Genomic DNA, 22,724 nt, shown 5'->3' with positions numbered 1-22,724 from the left:
GGGTGAGGGATATTTTTCCTATGAAGAGAAGCAAAGTAGTTGTAACAATGAATGAATAGGTTAAGTTTGATAAATTGGGATACTATTTGTAAACCTAAAAGTAGAGGAGGCTTGGGAGTAAGGAAGATATCTGATTTGAATAATGTGCTTCTCACCAAGATGGGGTGGAACCTAATGAAGGAGGAAGCCAATTGGTGCAATATTTTGAAAGCCAAGTACCTGGTGAATCTGAAATTCTCTCATTGCACTTGGAGAAATGATTTCCCTATGGGATCTAAGATTTGGAGAAATATTGTGAAAAACATAACCCTTTTGAAAGATGGTGTAAGGTGGCTGGTGGGTAACGATAATTAGATTAACTTCTGGGAGGATCTGTGGCTTACTAATAAACTATTAACAAGAACGAAGTATGGGTCCCTTTAGAACCACCTCCAGGAGCATGGGGGAAGTATGGTTGCTAATTTTATTGGCCCAAGGAGGAAGTGGAAAAAGGTGGAGTTGCAACAGAATGCTCTTGTTGGAGGGAGCCTGATAGAAGAGCTAACTACTCTGCTAGAAGTGTACAAAATCCTGGGAATGGATCAGAATGAATAGTTCATATGGAAGGCCACTTCAATGGGGGAGTTCTCTATTAAATCTACCTACAATTTAATGTTTGATAAAACTTTGGAACCTAATCAATGGGGGAATATATGGTTCAATCATTTAATCCCAAAGATTAATATTATTCTAGTGGACCACTATCCATGGGAAAATTCTCACTATTGATAACCTTATGAAATGGGGTTTTCAATTATCCAATAGATGCTATTTCTGTAAGAAGGTGTAGGAGAATATTACCCACTTGTTCCTTCATTGTAGTTATGCTTCTAATGTTTGGGGGAGGCTTTTACAGAAACTGGAGGTGAACTAGGTGTTTAACAAGGATCTAGTGCAATTTGTGGAGAATTGGCAAGGCCCCTTTGCCCACCCCCTCCTTGTTAGTTTGTGGAAGGTTCCCCCTCCTGTCTCTTGGGGCATTGGAAGGAGAGAAATAACAGGGTGTTCAAGAATGAAGAAAGAAGTGAGGAGGTTGTTGTGGACAAGATCTAAAGACTTATGGTTGAGAATATGAGTTGCAGCAAGTAGAGAAAACTGGCATTCCCCCCTAGCATGTTGGATGTTAGAGTGGCCAAGGGCTAGAACTTGGAGGAGGGGATAATGGAGACTGATAATTCCAATTTATTGGCTAGGAAAAGGACACGATGGAGACCCCCCACCTACAAATTGGGTTAAGCTCAATTTTGATGGTGTTTCCAGAAAGAAGGACTTGGTGGGAGGAGGTATGATTAGGGATAGCAAGGGCAGCATGTTGTTGGCGTATTCTGGACAACTAGGGAAATGTTTAACAATACTCCAAAAGTGATGGCTCTTTATTGGGGTTTAAAATTGGTGATAAGCATGGCATGGAGAAATGTGGAGATTGAAGGTGATTCAAAAATCATTATAGAAACTATTAAAGGTAACATGAGGGAAGGATGGACCATCAAACAAGTAATAGAAGACATCAGACACTTATTAATTATTTTAAATAGGTTCAATTTGAATCATATTTTTCGGGAGGGAAATAGTGTGGCAGATGGAATGGCAGTGTTAGGCCTAAATGTGAAGGGACTAAGATGTTGGAGAGAATTTAATGCCTTGCCAAATTTGGTAAGAGATTTAGTGAATCAAGAAATTAAGCATGATGAATCCTAGCTGGAGAACTATTTTAAATTTTTGTGACCTACTGCTGAGTTGGCAGATAGGACAAAGTTATGAAGGACGGATGGCTAGGAGTGATGGAAATGGTATTGGGAATAACAAATATGCATTGACCAAAAAAGAAAGAATTTAAAAGTCTGAGATGAAAGGTTTTTTAATAATTTTTCTATGTGTGTTCTCGTATGTTGGGATGAGAAAAGGTTCAAATTTTAAATGGTCAGTGTGTATTGGGAATGATGGAAAATATTGGGAGCAAGATAGATGCAGTCGACACATGACATTAATTTCTACAAGGGACACTACTATAATTACTAACAATAATGGTCATTATGTTCGCTTAAGGGATATTATTTTTTTGCCTAAGTGTGAAGCCATTCTTAGCAAGTGCTTCTAGGTTTGGAAGGAGAAGAGAGGTTTAGGGGAAATTGCAGAGATGGGTGGCGACCTTATGCGTATTGAGTCGTCCATGATAGAGGAGAATGCTAGGAAGTCATTGGTATGACACATGCTGAAGGATGGTGGTTTCATTCTGTTTATGGAGGCACTAAATGGCCACAATGAAAATTGTGTCTTGTAGTTTGTCAATTCTTGGGAGGACCGAAGAGTCATGATAAATAGCATCTCATTTCACATCTCTGAGGAAGTCATCTTTCTGACAATAGATTTGGCTATGAAGGGAAGGAAATGGAAAAAGATGACAAGGGTGGCCAACGAAGTGAGTCAGCAACACTTCTTCTTGGATGGGGAGGAACCTATCGACATAGAGGTGGTTTTATGCAGGAGAAGCTCCCTAAGCCATGGAATGCGGTCTGTTTGACATTGATGAAGTACCTAACTCTAGAAGGGAGGTATGGTGTCTGTTATTACTACCACTTTCCTCTCCTAAACTATTTTCCCACTGTGATTTAATTTCCATTCCATTCGTTTTGTTGCATGATTTAGTGGATATGATTACTGATGTAAAGGAATAAATGAGGAAGGGTGTTAATTTTACTATTTTGCATCAAAGGTTAATGCTTCAACTATATCTATTTCACCTTGTGTTGGTCCCCCCTAAGATCGTGGAGATTGATATTCCTACCCATCCAAACCCCAAACCCCAACTGGTTCCCCTTAGGATCATGAGTCCCAGAGCCCCTACCCCACAATCTTCACCTAGTGGGTCCCCTATTGAATTGAAGCCCACCCCCTTGGGAAAAAAAGGGAGACAGGTTAAATGGAAAGAGAAGGAACCAGAGGAGTCAAAGGATGAGGGGAGAGGGGGTAGGAGGAGGTCGGGGAGGATAGCAAAGTCCAATGGTAAGAGGAAACTAAAAGTTAGGGCCTCGCAAGAGGAGGAGTCAGATTTAGAGGACACAAGCCGTCCCAAATGAAGGATGAAAGAGAATGTGTCAAATTTTTAGGAGGGGAGAATGGAGGAGAAGAGGAGGTTTTAGATTCCTTATTATTTGACTTGGGAGAGGGGATGAAGGAGAAGGAGGAGATGTCGCATGTTTTGGCCACCATTGGGTTAGGGTGTGTGGACTTAACTCGGGACTAGTTCCCTGAAATGGTGGATAGAGTGCCCTCCCCTATAATGATTTCCTCCCTTGTTAGGGTTTCTTCCAAGGATAATGCTAATCCCCTGATTGTGCAGGATTTTACTATGGTGTAGGTGGACGGCTTTCCTAGTGACATGTAGGAGGTCAACATGGAGATCAAGAAGATGGCTGGCAATTAGGTGTGGGAAAGAATTCATGCACTTGAATAAAGAATGTGCCTTTTGACAAAGTTCACTGTCTAAGTGACACATGGAGTTGCCACCATACATCACCTGCTTAAAGAAATGGACGGAGATCTGCCAAAGCAGGACTCCAAAATGCTGTTTGACTTCCTTGTAGAAGATTGGGAAAACATCCTTTTGGGGAGGAAGGAAGCTAAGAAATCTTAATGGCTCTCTCCTTCTAGTTTTTCATGTTGTTTATCTGCCGGTTGTTGAACTTGGTTGGGTTTAAGGATGTTATGCCTTTGTTTATATATTTTCGTAGCTTTTCTAGTTTGAATATAGGCAATATGTATGTCAAGCTTGTTGATACTCTTTTAATTATGTTTCCAAACTATGTTTTTGTTGTTTCTAAGTGATAGGGATAATTTTGGTTGTTGGTATTTTGCTGGTAGTTGACCAGTTTGACTGTTAAGGGCCAACCCCCTAGTTTTGGCTACTTATAATTCAAAAACAATGAATGAATATGAGGAGCAAAGCTAGGAGGTGCCACAAGAGCCTTAGAAGACGATAATGGTGCCAAATTTAGGTATCTTTTGAAAATTTCTATTTTTTTCCAGTTGTTATTGCTCTATTTTGCTATTTTTAGCAAAAACATTACCATTTCAAAGGTGGATGACGTAGTTTTTCTAGTTTATTTTTCTTTTATTCATCAAATTTGTGGAGGGGTGATTTCTTCATGAGGAGAAGAAAAGAATTGGTGGTAATAGAGGTTTGATTACTGAGAAGGGAGGGGTGAATCAATAATCAACAAATTTACTAATTTAAAATTCTCTATACTTTAACCATCAAAACACTCACTTGACAACTAGTGTAAATAAACCTTTCAAAACATGCAATCACAAATAAATCAACCCCACATGTAGACACCTTGTTTATCTTGTGGAAATCCAATTTGGGTGAAAACCACAATGTGAGATGATGCTCAAGAATCTATACTCTTCTGGAGTACACCTTGTGAGGAGCTAGCCCAATTAAGGGTTACAAAGCACTATTAGGTGCTACCTAGTTTAGGGATTAGCTTATAGACATATTAGGATCTTTGTCATGTCAAGAGAAACTTGGCTAGAGGACTTTAAACACTGTATTTGAATGCCAACTTGTTAGAGGATTTATAAATTAGAGTATGTTAGGATTTACTCTCCTAAGAGAATTCATTGTTACAATGGTTAGAAAGCAGAAAATAGAGTGATATGTGGGATTGCACTACCTCTGCATTATCAGATCTTGTTAAGCTCTAAAACTCTTCTTCATACCATATAGACCTCTCTATTTTGATCACACTTTATTCCTTCACTTGATTTGCCACTAAATCCTCCTACAACTCACTATCAATAATTTACACCTTCATCAATTTTCTAATATGTAGAATTCCTTCCACTGCCTTAAAAGAAACCCTAGATCAAACAATCTAGATTATCTTGGGTAAGATACAATATATCTAGCAACTCATAACACATTCTCTCTAATCATGTTGTCTCACATTTGAATTTTACCTTGGAAATTAAACCATCTGATAACTTGTTTCAACGAAAAATAAACTTCATGAGGAATCCACCTCAAACTCATACCTCAATCAATGTGATGTCAAATCCTTTCAAGAAATCATGAATATAGCTTCACAACAAACATCATTGATCCTAATATCACTTTGAATCTCTTTACTAATCTACAAATTTTCATCACATGTTCAAGAACTTGTTCTTGTTTACCTATTCATACTGTCAACACCACTTCCATTTCAATGCACTCAATATGAGTGATGCATAAGTGTTTTGGGTGTAAGGGAAATCTTGCATCACCCAAAAAATAATTTATTTTTATCTTTTCAATAAGGGTTATTTTAGTGTAGATTTGTTATTTGTCGAAACTTTCTATTGCTAGGATTAACCTCAGACAGAAATAACAGTTACATGCAAATATAACCAATATCAGAAAATAATAGATAGTGCATAAGAAAACACAAGACACCAAAATTTAACGTGGTTCACCCAATCCCTAGGCTACGTCCACCAACAACAGGTCCAATATAGTTATTATCTAGTGATTAAAACTAGATTACAATATTTAATCCTTATAGCTCAATGCCGCCACAAGAACCAAATTTTGCATCACACATTATGAAAAATCCCTAACCCTAAGCCTTTTTATACAAGCTTTTTGTTGCTTACAAAATTAGGGCTACAATAATATAAAAAGAGTAGCCGATGCCTTCTACAATATAAGGTCATTTATGGCTTCGAACACACTACCCCCGAAAACCCCTACGAGGGTGTTGCCCCTCAACCCCACCTTGTACTGTGATAGGAAGCACACCTGGGGCACTACCCCAGGACCCCGCAAGGGCGCTACCCCTTGACCCCATCTTGGGGGAACTGCCCCCAAACCCCTATAGAAATAATATGGGGAGAAAAACCATGCCAGATAAACCTCTGTGTCTGATTAGGCTACATATCACAACAATTATTTTTAGTAAGTTGGTTATGCCATCTCAAGCATTTTGATTTCACAAGTGGAGGTTCATCTTAGATATATCAGCCTATCAGTTGAGTTTCATTCTCATGTCATATGTATAATTAGAAAAGTTATTTAGGATTAAATCCCTTGTCATGAATCTCGAGGGGAGCACTGAATATTTTGCCAATAGAAAATGAGGTCAAATTCTAACTAACAAACACTTGCATTGTTAGTCAATGTAGAATAGGAGTTTCCATTTCTGAAAAGTGAACCTATAATAGACAATTAGGTATAAGGTTAAAAATTTATGGCCTCTAGAAATTGGGCTACCTAAAATTATAATTGAAAGTGTTTTAAGCTGACTTTACGTAATACATATGAAAAAAAAGTAATTTTAGGGTTGGTTGGCCTCAAGGGTTAAGCTTAAGTCTATAATATTCCAAGGTGATAGAAAATTACCTATATAAGGAAACCATGTAGGGTTATCTACACAGTCCTAGGTGGTTGCTTGTGGCTTTGTTTTACTAAATATTGTAAGGAAAATGCTCAGAGGCTTTGTGATGTAGACAAAAGGGTGAATAACGAGGGCCAAAGACTCACCCAGCTATCCAAACCACCCTACAAGAGTTAACACAATGAAAGCAAACACAAAGAATAGAAACCAAAGGACGAAAAGAGTGAAATAATTTTATTGATTTATCAAAATATCTTCATACGTGGCCAGTTGTAAGGCCTTCTGGGTTATGACCAAATACAAATACATTCACATTCAAAGATCCAACAGCAAATTCGCACTTTCAGTTCTGCTCTCTAATCCCCTTCCCAAAAACTTACCTAACTCTAAGCCTAAACACTCTATATATACTTGTCAAAATGGCTTATAGATTATTCTAGAACATTACATAAGAGGAAGGTCGACCCAACAATAGTCTAGACACATCCCAAGAAAAGATCTTAACATAAATGTCATGATCGAAACAAATCCCTCAAGTCAGCTCATAGAAATCACATCCAAATGCTGACACTCAGCATATACTAGGTAACTCAGCACATGAAGAGTCACTTGACATACACAGGGTAACTCAACACATGAAGGAACACTAGATCAACACTAGATTGCTATAGTAACTTGGCCTTCATTAGAGCTACAGTAACTCGAAATCCATTAGAGCTATAGTAACTCGGCATCCACTAGAGCTACAGTAACTCGACATCCACTAGAGCTATAGTAACTCGGCATCCACTAGAGCTACAGTAACTCGGCATCCATATGCAGAATGAACAAAAAAGAATGAACAGGATAACAAGGCAACCCATGATGCTCCTGCATCACTTTGCGTATTATATTTTTGAAATATGCAATTCCATACTTTTGGAGATAATAACAAGCCAATTTTTTGTTCTTGCAAATTGTTGTTGTTTCTCTATTTCTCTTATATGTTTGTAGTATTGCAAGTAGTACTCTTCATCAAGTGGTATCTAAGCAAGGGTTCCTAAGTATGTAGACAAATCATTGATGTGAGGAAGTTTGCACTAGGACCATGGTTTAGGATTTTGGCAATAAGCACAAAATGCCTCCACAAAGAGAACATGGTAGAAGAGTCAGAGATGTTTGAGGTTAGAGACCTCCTAAGATAAGTATGAGCATTACAAGAAGAGATTCGTAGAGGGATGAATCTTGCAGTAAGAGATGAAAGTGAGGATGAATTCAAGGAAGAAGGAAATGTTGATTGAAAAGGAGAAGGCAAAGTTATGAATCAAGAGGAAGACAAAATTTTCAACATTATTTCAAAGATTAGAAAAAGAATTAAGATTGGTGATGAAGGGTGCTTCCCTTAATACCACAACACATAATAGAAACAAAGAAACAACTCAAATTGAGAGAGAAAAATGGGCTTCTTATTATCATCGCAATGTGGAATTATTGTTACAATATGCAAACCCACATGAATGCCTTCCTTACAATAGTTTGAAAGACAAAGCTATGACTATCACCCAAAATTACCCTGGACAACCTACGATCCTTCTTTATATATGAATTTTTAACCACTCAAGAAGGTTCTAGACACTAAGCCTTAATCCTTGAGGCTGACCAACCTCATATTATATCACTTTATTACATAGGATCAGCTCAAGACAATTTACAAAGTATATTTTTGAATGGGTCCACATTTTGAAACCATAAATAGAAAATTGCTGACCCGAGGGGCTATTATTACCCCATTCCAAAATCCTTTGCTAGTGACCTACAGTGGTTAATAGTGCAAGCATCCATTTGTTGAGGTTTCACCTCATTTTGAAGTCATTAAGGCCTTCATCATTGGACCTAAAGTTTAGGTAATAAATTTATTCATACAAAAATTTTGCTATAACTAAACCAATGCATATGATATGACAATAAAAATCATCTGGTAGACTTATATGTCAAAGATGAACCTCCACATACGATATTAGAATAATATGAGCACATAATACCAACATACTAAAATTAGAAAGCTCCCTTAAATAGAAACTTTATACAAGAATAGCCCCTATTGAAAACACAAAACTGTAAAACTAGAAATATAAATATTTTTTGGTGATGCAAGATTTCCCTTACACCCAGGATGCTCCTACATCAAACACCCAAGTTAATTTGAGAAGTGACCCTATCATGTCCCTGGTAGTTAGAGGAAAACCAAGACAGTCAACCTCCTTCCATGCTATCCATGATGAATCTTCCACTAACCCTCATTTCCATTTGACCATATACTCTTTACATATTCTATTCCTTGTGCTTATTCCCACATGATTGTCCAATATCTCCTCAATCTCCTTTGTAGCTGAGGTAGATGTCAAAATACTCCACTATGCTTTTGCAACTTCATCTCCATCACCTCCTTCACAATATTCATTCAAATCAGAATTATTAAATACTAGTGAAATATCTAGTTTAGCTTGCAATTCTACTTCATGGGAATTTACATAATCATGTCTTTTCACTATCTTTTATAGTCCAAACTTCCTCATTTTCATATTATCATATGTACCCACTAGAAAACACTCCTTCCTCAAATGAACCATGACTTCATCTCCAATTTAAAATTCCTCATACCTCCTTTTCACATCTTCCTTAGCCTAGTGCTGGATATTTATATTTGTATGTGCTTCCTCACCTCCTCGTGGATGGTCTTCAAATGTTTAGAAAAACCTTCTGGTTCAGCACTACTTATTTCTCCTTTATCCAACTACCTCAATTTAGAAGCATTTATGGGATTGCTCCCATCTATTATCTAGAATGGTAATTTACTAGTAGTTTTGTTGAAAAAATTATTGTATGCAAATTCTTGCTATGGTAAGATTAGATCCTATGCTTCTAGCTTATCTCCAACCAAATATCTCAGCTAGTTCCCCAAACTCTAATTTACAACTTTTGTTTGCCCATTAGTATGTGGATGATGTGAGGAACTAAACTTCAAATTTTCCTTTAATTTCTTCCATAATGTATGCCAAAAATACCCAAAAAATATGGTATCTTGATTAGAAACTATATTACTCTTTGGCAAACCATGTAGTCTCACCACTTCTTTGAAAAATAATTTTGCCATATGAACATCATCACTAGTCTTCTTGCAGAAAATAAAATGTGTCATCTTTGAAACATTTTCAACCACCACAAATATTGAATCATGTCCTTGTTGTATCCCTGGTAAACCAAGAACAAAATCCATGCCGATATCTTTCCATGGCTTCTCTAGTATAGGTAATGGTTGATATAACCTCACATTTTTCTTCACTCATTTTAACATACTCTGCAACTCTGTACAAACTCCTTCACATCTTCCTACAACTACAACAGGAAATAATTCTTGATAACCAAAGCAATGGTTTTGTCTCTACCAAAGTGTCAAGCCAATCCTCCCCTACTCTTCTCCTTAATTAAGATACTCTCCCATGGAACTTATGGGAATGCATGACTTACTTTTGTTGAACAACATACCATCCTATATTATGACATCCAACTTCTTTGTCATGTCAAGTGTAATAGTTTTGTATAAGCTGTCCAAGCCTCACCAAAATCAAGATCCTTTGGATACAAATTCCTGAGTTCCTTGAACCCAACCACCTTAATTTGCATTTCTAACACCAAAGATTGTCTTCTACTAATAGCATCTACATCTCTATTAGACTTTCCACTCTAGTGTTTTAAAAAAAATCTATAACTCTACAAAAACTCAACCCATTTCAAATGTCTTTGATTCCATTTTCCTTGACTATTCAAATATTGCAAATCTTGATGATTAGTAGACAAAAAAACTACTTAGGAAGAAGATAGTGTCTCCACTTTTTTAATGCCTAAATTATAAAATAAAATTATTGATCATAAATAAAATACTTTCTTTTGGCATCATTCAATTTCTCATTGAAATAAGCAACAGGTCTACCTTTTTTACTCAAAACAACTCCTATTATAGTACTACTAGCATCTTAGTCTATCTAAAATGCCGTATTAAAATCTAGAAGTGCTAAAATATTTTTCTTTTTAGCTTTCTACTTCAACAAATTGAAATTCTTATCTACTCCTATAATCCATTTAAATTATTTTCTATCGTCTCTCATTGTTTCAATCAAGGGTCCACAAATACTGCTAAAACCTTTGATAAACTTTCTGTAAAAACTAGCTAGTCCATGAAAATATCTTACCTCAATCACAATCCTTGGAGTTTTCCATTCAAGGATATCCTTCACTTTCTCATGGTCCATTTTTATACCTTCTACTAAAACTAGAAATCCTAGGTACACCAACTCCTCCTTCACAAAACTACACATCCTTAAATTTATTAGCACCTTTTCCTCCCTCAACTTATCAAACACCTTATGAATGTGCATCAAATAAACTTCAATGTCTTTCTAAAGATTAAAATACCATCTAGGTAAACAATGAAAAAAAATCAAGAAACTCCTTTGGTACCTCATTCATGAGCCTCATGAGAGTACTCGATGCAATGGTTATCCCAAAAGACATGACTAACCAATTGTAAAATCATTCCCTTGTCTTGAAGGTATTATTCTACTCATATCCTTTTCTAATGCAAATCTAATGGTACCCACACTTCATATCTATCTTTGTGAAATACATGGCTCCACTCAAACAATCTATCATATCATACATTTATGGCAATGGAAATATGCACTTGATTTTTATCTTGTTGATAGCTCATGAATCTGTACACATCCTCCATTATCCATTCTTCTTGGGTGCTATTACTCATGGTATAGCACCTGGACTTATACTCTCTCAAATAAAACCCTCATGCAACAACTCATGAACTTGTCTATTCAACTCTTCACTTTTTGTTGGTTTCATTCTGTGTGTTTCCTTGTTTGGAAAATTGGCTCCTAGAATAAATTCCATTTGGTAACTAATCTTCCTCACTAGGATTAATCCATTAGGTACATTGTATGACACAATATCTAGAAAATCTTTCAATAAATCTATAACTTCTGCAAGTATGTCCTCTGCTTCTTCTTTACCATATTTTGGAATTACAACAAAACACATATGCCCATGGCTCATATTCTTGAGAATTTTTTTTCCATCACAAAAACATATTCTAGCAATACTACATACCTTTTATTCATTCTCCTTTAGTGGCTTCATGTTATGTTTCACTTCATCCTTTGTTGGAGTGTAGGTATTTTTATGCCTGTCAAGTACAACATGTTTATCAAATTGACAAGGCCTACCCAATGACATATGGCATATGTCCATAGGCATGATATCACAAAGCACCTCATCCTAGTATCTTCAAATATTGAACTTCACTAGGCACTGCTCACTGACCATGATGTTGTGGTGATCCTGCACCCAAGCAATACGATATGGATGTGAGTGTTTCTACTTCTTGAGCTTTAACTTTGTGACCATCTTTTTTGATACTTGATTGTCAGTGCTTCCACCATCAATGATTATATCACAACACTTATCTTCATATTTTCACCTTATGTGGAACAAACTCATCCTTTGACTAGGTTCACTCTCACCACTCAACAAGACTCTTCTATTAACTAGGACCTCTCCTCTTTTAACAACTTTAGAATATGAGGATTCATCATCTTCATTAATATACAAAACTCTTGTCTGGCCTTCAATTCTTCTATAAGTCCTTCCTTGGCAGTGAGGAAACTAAAATTCCCTAGGTCCTTCTTCTCCATAGTGAAAACATTTTCCACGAAAACCTCCTCTTCTAGATCCATTCCATCTTCCACTTCCTCTATGATCTATATTATTATGATCATGGAACTGATTGAAATTATTTCCCCTTTGGTTCTGACTACTACTTTTGGCCTCATTTTTATTCTTTTGATCATCACTTTAACCTATGTAAGACCATACACTAGATCTTCCACCATGACCTCTACCCCTATTTTTGTTATCAAACCTTATGTTCATTATTTCCTCAACTCTAAGGGAAAATTGGCATACCTCCTCAATACTAGTAATTCAAACCAGACTTATTGGAGTTGATGAAAGATCAACCCCATGGCATCTAAGAATCACCTACAAGCAAACACCTATCATAAAAAGAGAGAAGAAAAATCTATGGAGGCTGGAATTTCTAGATCCATAGATGAGACTTTCTTGATGAGAAAAAGAGAAATTGTTATAATAAAAAGTGAATGAGTATTACAAAGAGAGACCATCCTTATAAGAGGAGATTGAAATCCTAATAGGAATTTAACAAAAGGAGATGAAAACCCTAACATGAATCTAACCTAGGTTGCATGATAATAATTAATAAAAGAATTAATTATTATATGCCCAAAGTTTAGCTTAAGTGAACTAGAGATAATAAGTGACTTAATAATTAAATGAATATGATTTAATAAGAAAACACTTTATTGCTCTAACACCCCCGCCCCTTGAGATAAACTTAGGGAGTAGCTAAAAACCTAGAAAATACCACTGAAAGTAAATTTGGGTCCTAGCAACAAAGGCCTGATGAGGTACCCAAGCACAACTAAATCTCTGCAAAGAGTGGAAATAGAGAAAACCACATGGGAAAAATCGTACTCCAAAAAGAGATGGAAATAATGTTGAAAAGAACTAGTGAAGGACTAAAGAAGCCTCCAAACTAGGGAATGTCCCAGAAGATAGGAACAAAAGATGATCACGAAGGACACCACTAAATCATGTAGAAGGTGCAAAGGTCTGTCAAAATCAACTAATGATCTGAAGAACCTCCACTGAAATTAAACCTAACCAGGTAGAGAAGACTATAATTTGCATCAAATTAGGAGGCACACAAAGGCAAACAATTGAAATTGAAGATATAGATGGCATGAAACACCAAAGCCTAAAGAGTTGATCAATCGAACATGGAAGGATGCAACCAAAGTAGGAACAAAAAGAAGAGTTTCTATATGGTAAATGATCCATCTCACCGAAATGCATAGGTACCTAGCCACTACATCTACCTAGTACATGGGAAACAATATTGAATACAGAGCTCACTCCATCAAACCAAGGAAGCATGAGAAACAATATAAGAACCCCCTCATGCAGACAAGGATGAGGTGGCAGGCAACTATAATAGTGAGCCGAAAGAACTAAATGTTAAGGAACCACGATCAAGATGCACAAAAGAATACATATGTCTATACTAAGGTGATCAATCTCAGACACATTATGAGACTAATGTCATAGAAGGGAAACTCATTGGACAAAGGAAGATGACAAATAAAGAAAAAAGATCAACCCCCCATGGCACTTGAATCAGAGTAGTGCATGTACAATAAGGCACAAGATATGGTGAATCCCAAGAATACAATAATCTATATGAGTGTCCTTAGATGACACTGCTTGAATTAGAAGGCAAAAAAAAGTATAAAAACTGAAATGAAAATACAAATGGAATATGGTAGTTTATCTTAGTGCATTTGCAAGGATGCATAGAAATGATTTCTAAATAGACCAAAAGAGACGTAAAGCTGATAATACATATAGTACAACCCATGATGAATCATTTGAAGCAATGAAATCAATCCCCAAACCTAAAATAACCAAGATATCCACCATAATGAAAAAATGCAAAAGATTGAATAGAATGTGCCTGGAGAAGAATTTGGAAAAACAACCAACATTATTGGAAAGAGCTCTAAAAGAACTTTCCAATGATATAAAGAATTCTTGAATTAGAGATCAGATGTTCAAGATATGTCTCTTGGAGTGCAAAAATGCACCCCTAACATTGACAAAAAACAATACCATAAAAAGCACCAAAATTGAAAAATACCTATAGCACTATGACAAGCTTAGAACTAGCTTTATGGTGATATCTTGGTTGCAGAAAATGAAGCCCATATGCCTAATATATGAGCAAAAAATCAAAGGTAGATCCAAACAAGGCCTAAAGGGGTGTCAAGAGTGTTGATGCAATGCCGACATCAACAAGTGACAAGCATAATTTTGATGGTCAAATGGACATCAAGGCAAAAAAAAGCTAGAAAATTGCCCCTGCCAGAAAAAATATCTGATCATCGGAAACAAGCTGAAAAACAAAGGTCTAGTGCCTGAAGAAAAAATCGATGGCCAATAAAGACATGAAACATGGGCATGCTTGAAATAGGCTCTTCCTCCAAAAACAAACATGCCTTTCCTGTAAGATAAATGTGCAGTCCAAAAAATTTTGCCATTGATTGGGCCTGTGATTGGCTCACGTGGCCAAAGACCCAATTAAGAGTGACTTTTTCAAAAGCAAAAAAATATTTCCCCACCAATAGACATGTCCTCCAATCACAACAAGGTGATTGTTGATAGAAGAAGGTCAAGGTGTGGGAGATTACATTGTGAGGCTTTTGGGTGGAGACTACATGGTGATACCCAAAACAAAAGGTCTGCATAAGGTGGGAGAAAAATGTCCTCTCAAGAATCCATGTTATCAAGTTTGATTATGCATGGGAGAATGTGTGTAACCCAAGTTAGTTCTTGGAAAAGGCACCAAATAATCTACATTCAAAGGTAGTTAAACCACTAGCACAAAACTTGGAGTCTCCAACTCAAATTCCCTCCACATAGCTCAAGTACATATGCTTCCCCAAAATGTGTTGTCCAAAAAATGCGTAGAACCCAAAAGTGGAAAAAACTCTACCAAACTACATCAAACATTCAAAATCATAGATAAAGAATAATGAAAGAACACATAACCACCCAAATGCTAAAACCATCACATTCAAAAAAAAGATACCTCATTGGGTGAGCTTGGAAAAACCACCATTTGAAAAAGTTGGAGATCCAAAAAAACCATCAAAATTGGTATATAGGACTTCCAAAGAACCCACATATCCCAAAAGACATGGCCCAAAATATGGCATATGGAGATGAGGAAGTCACGACATAAGTCATGGAGTAGACAATCTAGGCAACACAAGGGTTGAGGGTCTGTTCTAAGCATATGGGTGAATCCACACCATAAAGGAGTTCACAATCAGTGCTAAAAACTCATTGTGAATCCCGATCCTGGTCAAATCAAGCACTCAAAAAGCCAAAAAAATCTTGAACAACCTCAAAACATATGAAAGGAACTAAAGCCTTCCTTCATGTCAGAATCAGGTAGACAAAAAGGTCGCATTTGCCCAAAAAAGAGGCACTTAGGCTGAGCATTGTTTGACAAAACAAAGAGGTGCACCAAAATAAGGACTCATGCGGGCTAAGACAAGGATGTGGATAAAGGTGTAAGAAGAACAAGGCTGATAGGGGCTTGAAGGTTCCAAAAATATAAATGCACTATTGTGGCTAACTGGTACAATATCACCTCCATCAAAACGTCATTGCCTTCATAAAAAAACTTTGATAAATTTTTAATAAAAAATATCAAAAGTGGACATCACTGTTGAGCTTAGAGCACTCAAAAACCCCAATTTCCAAATAAGATATGTACTATTTGGATGTTGTTGAAACTAGAGGCAAAAAAAATTGCACCCAGGTTGTATTGACCTAAGAACGCAAATTGAGACATAAATTTTTGATATTTTTATTATAATTTTATAAAATTTAGTGTCTTGATTTGCATGCAAGTGATTCTTGGGAGCTATGGGGTTGATCTTTCATCAACTCCAACATGGTATTAGAGAATCACCTGCATGCAAACACCTATTGCAGAAAGAGACAAGCAAAAGCTATGGTGGCTAGAATTCCCAGATCCATAGATGAGACATTCTTGATGTGCAAAAAGAGAAATTGCTATAATCAAAAGTGAATGAATATTACAAAGAGAGATCATCCTTATAAAAGGAGATAAAAACCCTAACTAGAATCTAACCTATGTTGCATGATAATAATTAATAAAAGAATTAATTATTATATGCTCAAATTTTAGCTTTAGTAAACTATAGATAATAAGTGACTTAATAATTAAATCAATATGATTCAATTAATAAGAAAAAACTTCATTACTTTAACAAGACTCAAGTCCTCTTAAATGCCTGGCCTCAATCCATTAAGATAACGGGCAACTTTCTCCTTGTCAACTTCTAAATGGATGGTTCTAATGATAACTTGGTGTTGGAAATAATAATGGGAAAGTAAGTTCTTGAGGGGGGCGAGGGGCTAGGGGGTGGTGTGTGAATCAATACTTAAATTTTTTTCCTCTAAAACATATCACCAACATCCATCTCATAGCTGAACATGGAAAATAAAATAACATAACGTGCATCACATCCATAACATAAAGTAAATAACACACAACACAATAAATTTGGTTACCCAAAAACTTGCCAATGAGAAGGTAAAACTGGAGTGTGGATAACATCCACAAATCTTCACTACTCTAGTTGTAAACTATGGCCTATTATGGCTACAATGTGTTTGATTATAATCTATGATCTACCCTGTGAAAGGTTTGCCCTGTTAAAGGCTTACAAAGACTACTAGGTCTCACCTTGTTAGAGGATTTAAATTTACAATAAAGCAATCACTTGGTTAAGAGATTTATAATAGCCTATTAGGACTACTCGATTAAGAGATTTGCTCTGTATCACCTGTTAGAATGATTCAACACTGTGATCCTTCAATTAGCACCTTTCTGCTTGATGTCAAATGTTGTTCTTATTGTTTAAACCTTGATCCTCCTGATCATATATATATCCTTTGTCCTTTCACTTCTTTACCATGTTCTTCTTAAACTGATTTTGCAATGCATAGCTTTGCCATAGCCATGTCAACCACCATGATTCTCTTTGAACTCTTAGAATTCATCTCCTCATATAGACATTAAACCTTTTAGGGTTTACCTTCTTTTACAAACATTAGTGATGATGGATTAGGTAAGAATCAATGTTGTGGTTGATCCTTATTGCCGCCTAATGCTTCACTTAATTTGATTGGTTGCATGTAATGCATATGGATTCATACTATGACTCCATACTTATCTCTCATAACTGTAAAATATGATTATGTCAGCCCAAAAATGGTTTACATAAAATTTTGTGCCATTACAAACATCTATGTCATAAATTTTTTACTCAACATCCAAAGGCTCTAATGCTTGGCCTTCACTGTGCTTTTTTTGTTGTAACTCAGCTTCTGAATAGCTCGACACACTTTATTTTCTTGGCACAAAAATCACTTGGTACACACTATTTACTTGGCTTCCTCTATTGGCTCAGCATCTGAATGACTTGGTACACACTAACTTCTCGACACCTACTATTGCACAACACTAACTATCATATTACTCAACATGTACTATTTGACCAATTATGCTTGACATGTGCTCTGTTCTTGCTAGATAATGACTAAGTGTTTTGTCACAAACTTGTCAAAACCAATATGAGATTAAAAAACTCCCCCTTTGACATGAGTGGGAAAAACACTCTATCATGGCATATACATTCTTATCTAATGCATAAGTTAGATAATGTTTCTTTGTTGCTCGACTTCAATATAAAACTTTAGAATTTCAAAATTTACAAAGTTGTTGTATACCCCTCATATCTTATTACTCCATTACCCTCCCTAAGTAAATGCTTCATTTCTATTTTGGTATTCATTACTCATGTTCAATGGATATCCAAAACTTCTTCATATACATCCCAAAAGCTTCAAAATCCTCCTTTTTAGAAACTTGTGTCATTTGGGTTGTACACTGATAGTGTGTTTATCTAGGAATGGTTTGTGTAATTCCATGATAATCTTTAACATTGCATCTTAGTTATCACATGTTGCATCTAATGAGTGAATCTGTATTTCAAGATTAGAAGCTAAGTTGACTAAGCCTTCATGAGTAGAAAGTTGTGAATCTTTCTTCATCGAAGTATTATAAAAGGCTAGTTCCTTGTGTAACACTTCCATGTGAGGAGCTAGCATTGACTAGATAATGATCAGAGTAGATTAGATATTAGCATCTTTTTCTTGCAACTCGGAAAGCCTACTCTAATTTGTCAGTAACCTCTGAAAGTGTATCTAACTATTACCAGGAGATAGTTTTAAAGTATTACCTATGAGTTGTAGATCTCCTTGTAGTTGATTAATAGTTTGCTAATTTTCCTTAGTGAATAGATCAACATTGCATAGCTTTGTGTAGAGAGTGAAAATGTTCGCTAATGCCTTCTTCACACTTTCCATTTTGGTTGCTAAATCAATCTGTCTTAGTGCAATAGCACTAGATATCTTCTCTAAAACCTTGGTATGAAACTTTCTTTCTAACCATTCTAATAATTTGACATTAGAATCTAGGTCTTCATCCTTTATTGTGTCTACAATAGTGACAAGTTTCTCTAGTATAGGCTTATCTTCATTCATGTGTGGGAGACTGAAAGCATCAAAGAATATGTCTTTAATCTCATGCAAAACTTGTTTTTTCTTATACTCCCTCAGTAAGATTTCTTGCCTCTTTTTCCTCTGTAGAGCATCTTGGAGAATGCTCATCTCTTTAATTGTCACTGTATTTAGATTAAACTTTGATAATTCAATCACTTCATCTAAATTTACATCCTCAAATGATGTAACTTTAGCACTCTTGGGTGTGCTAGAACTCAATCGTGAGATTTGTAATGGTGTGACATTTGTACTTAGCCTCTTAAGAGTGTGACTATTGAGAGGAGATGTAGAAACTAACATTGTAACCAGAGTCTATATTGCAATTTGTTCCTTAGGCTCAGTAGTCAGCTTCAACTCTTCAGTTGTGTTGCCTTCCTTCTGGACTTCACCCTATTATGGAAATATAGGTACAAGACTTTCTTCTTGACCCTTATGCACTTCACTTCTATCCTTCTCAATAGTTACTACGGCTTGTAAAGCTTGCCACTAATGTGTCTGAAGGTTATGTTTCTGCCTCTTTCATCTAAATGACAATAGTTGGCATGACAGATGGTGTTAGAGTTGTATCATCCTTTTCTTCCAAGTTTAAATTTTGATCTCTTTGTAGATCTTGTGATTCCTTATTTCTCTGTAGTAGATAGGGGCACATTTGATGTATCTTTTTTTATCTCCCCTATAGATGTAATTTCTTCCTTTTGAATTTCATCTTCTCTCACCAATATAGGGTTACTACATAATAGTGTTGCATTGGAGGAGTCTTGCAGAATTTTATTCAAGTCATCTTTTGTCAAAGGATTAACATTTTGTGTTGTTTTATCTGGAACATTCTCAATACTCACTGAGTCCTATTGACTCTCTTGGTCATCATGCGGGGGACTAACACTTGACATCTGCATGTCCTACACATCTTGTTTCTCTTCTTTAGTTGTTGCCTCTTCTACTATTTCTTCAGTACCTGCACATTACCTTCTTTGACTAGGTTCACCTCTTTGTCTATCCCTTCCTCATTCTTCTTAGGTTGTTTCTCATCTTGCTCACCTTTCTTAGTAATGGCTTGAGTGGATAACCAATATATTGATTTCCAAATTGATGTGCTTTTGGTTACCACATATTCTATGTTCTTTTTCAAAATATGGAAAGCTCTATATTTGGGAAAAAATTTCCGTTTATGCCTTTCCATATAACAATCATCTTTTTATCCAATTTAGGCATCACTTGGGCTAGTGTTGTTTCCCTGATTTGTCTCTTAGTTTGTAAGTTGAATTGCCACTTTTTTTTCAACTCTATTGTAAAGGCTTTTGGGTAAAGAGTTGGTAGTCTCTAATGTATTATTCCTGAAAGTAGCCTTCGTATCATATATGGCCTCTTCAACCTAATTCTTATCAACATTCCCTAGCTTATCAAAATCAACATGTGTAAAACTTGACAAATCTGCATTGGTTTTAATGTTTTCACACAAGTTGTCAATATCAAAAGAGGGATTGTGGCTTATCACTTTGTATTAGATTAAGTCATCTGACTTGGTCTTCTCCTCATTTGAATCCTTCTGAGGTGTGTACTTCTTTCTTAATCTCTTGAATGTCTTTGTACTAGGCTGGCTTGGCTCTGTTGCAGTGTCCTTTAGCCTTTGTCTCTTCCTTAGCTTGTACAATGGCTACCCTTATGCTTGACCTAGTTATAGGTATAATTGGCTTTTATAGTGACCTCTTTATAGGATTTTCACTTGGATTTCTCCATTGTTTGAGTCTCTGCTTTCCTTTTCTTTTTCGTTCCCTTAGATTCTTTCTCAACTTCTTCCTCAGCACCTTCAACATCTTCTCCTAGGACTTGTGTTAGTTTCAATGGTTCTTGGCCATGTTCTTCTTCTTCATCATCTTCTTAAGTGTTTAGGTATGTCAGCTATATTAACTATTGAGAAAGATGGAACTAAATTTCACATAGGTCAAGAAGTAAGTCCTTCACCTATTTCACAAACATAGGGTGAAGCACAACAGAAAGAGAATAAAGATGATAAGGTTGAAGAGTTGAAGGTGACTACTGCACCAGAAGAAAAAATTTCCATACAAACTCTAGTTACCCTACCAATTTTTTTCATTCCTCCTAGTAGTCAAGCTCTTTAGAGGTTAAGCACACATGTCACACCTTTGCAAATATCAAGGTCAAGTGCTAGTATATCAAGGAGTTCAAATGACACATCATATGAGGATGCCATTTTAGATGAGGTGATTGATTTTCCAAAGTTTGATTTAAACACAATCACTATAGAGTAGACGAGCATTCTACAGGTTGCTTTGAAAGAAGAGGCAAGCATTGCTAAGAAGGGAGCAAAATAAAAAGTAATTTTTGCATGACATCAAAGATATATTTATTGATGCCTTTAGCCTTCCTAAGCCACATGAAGCCAAACCTATCATTGAGACACTTGTTGATATGGTTGATAAGATCAGGGATGAAGATGTAGATTCTAATGTTAAACTCTTAGAATAGTCTAAAAGAAAATTTCATTCAAAGGTACTTGAAAGATATCTAGTGTTGTTGCACTTAGATAGGTTGATCTAGCAACCAAAGTGGAGATTATAAAGGTGTTAGAGAATATTTTCTCTGTCTACACCAAGCTATGTGATGTAAATTTATTCACATAGGAAGTTCAGAGGGCTATTGACCAACTGTAAGGATATCTATAGCTTACAAGTAATACCTTAAACCTATCTCCTGATCAAAGTCACTCTCATTTTTAGAGGTTACTATCCACACAAGGTAGGCTTTCCGAGCTACAAGCACATGATTCTACTATTAGAGATGCCTTAATAAGTATCCAATCCCTGTTGACCCCACAAATGGAAGTGATGCAAAAGGAACTAGCCTATGCTAAGACATTAATGAAGAAAGATAACCAACTTTCAACTCATGATGGCTTAGTTGACCTTGCTACCCAGCTAGATATTCAATATCAATCTCTAGAGGTAGCATGCAATAATCGGGATGCAACATTGAAAATTATCATGGAGATCCATAAATCATTTTTGGATAAAAACACTATCAGTGTACCACTCAAGACATAAGTGTCAAAAAAGGGGGAAATGAGAAATGAGAATAATACAATTTTGAGTAAGGGGGAGTAATAATGCAGAAACATGGGACAACAAATCTACTCAGCAGGAGTATCAGATTCAGATACAAAAAGGAAACATTTACTTACGGGGAGTAATGGAGAAACCAGGTATGATAGTTAGTCATAAGCTTTGCAATTTTTAAAATTTTAAAATTTTGTATGAGAGCTGAGTAATGTATGCATATTGTCTAAGTTATGCTCATAATAAGAATTGCATATACATGACAAAGTATTTTTTCCACTCATGTCAAAGGGGTATATTATTAATCTTAGATTATTTTTGACAAGATAGTGACAAAACACTTAGTAATTTTATATTAGTATTACATTGCACATTGAGTGATTAGAGAAAGCTGAGCAGTCAATGTGAGCTGAGTGATCAAAGCATGTTGAGCATCAGTTTCTAGACAATACATGTCAAGTAGATAGTATGCGTTGACTCACTTAAGTGTCGAGCAGTCTATACATGACAAGTGATTCAAGTATCGAGTAAACAATGTGTGTCGAGCCATTTAGAAGCCAAGTTACAACATTGAGAATGTAGTGATGGTTGAGCATTAGAGCCTTCTAATGCTGAGTGCAAAATTTTTGGCATAATTTTTTGTTATGGTACAAACTTCTATGTAAACCATTTTCAGGCTAACATAACAATTGTTTTACAATTCTAGAAGATAAGTATGGAGGTATATTATGAATCCCTATGTAGTACATGCAACCAATCAAACTAAGGGATGAATTAAGTGGCAATATGGATCAACCATAGTCATTGATTCTTACCTAACCCATTCGACCTTTGTTTATTTAACAAGGAAAACCCTAAAGAGTTTGTGTGAATGTGAAGAGAGCACAAG

The sequence above is a fragment of the Cupressus sempervirens genome, chromosome 10 (genome assembly GCF_028749045.1).
Source record: "Cupressus sempervirens isolate cs-2001-9-10 chromosome 10, ASM2874904v1, whole genome shotgun sequence".
Classification (NCBI taxonomy): Eukaryota; Viridiplantae; Streptophyta; class Pinopsida; order Cupressales; family Cupressaceae; genus Cupressus; species Cupressus sempervirens.
This window is presented reverse-complemented; position numbering follows the sequence as displayed.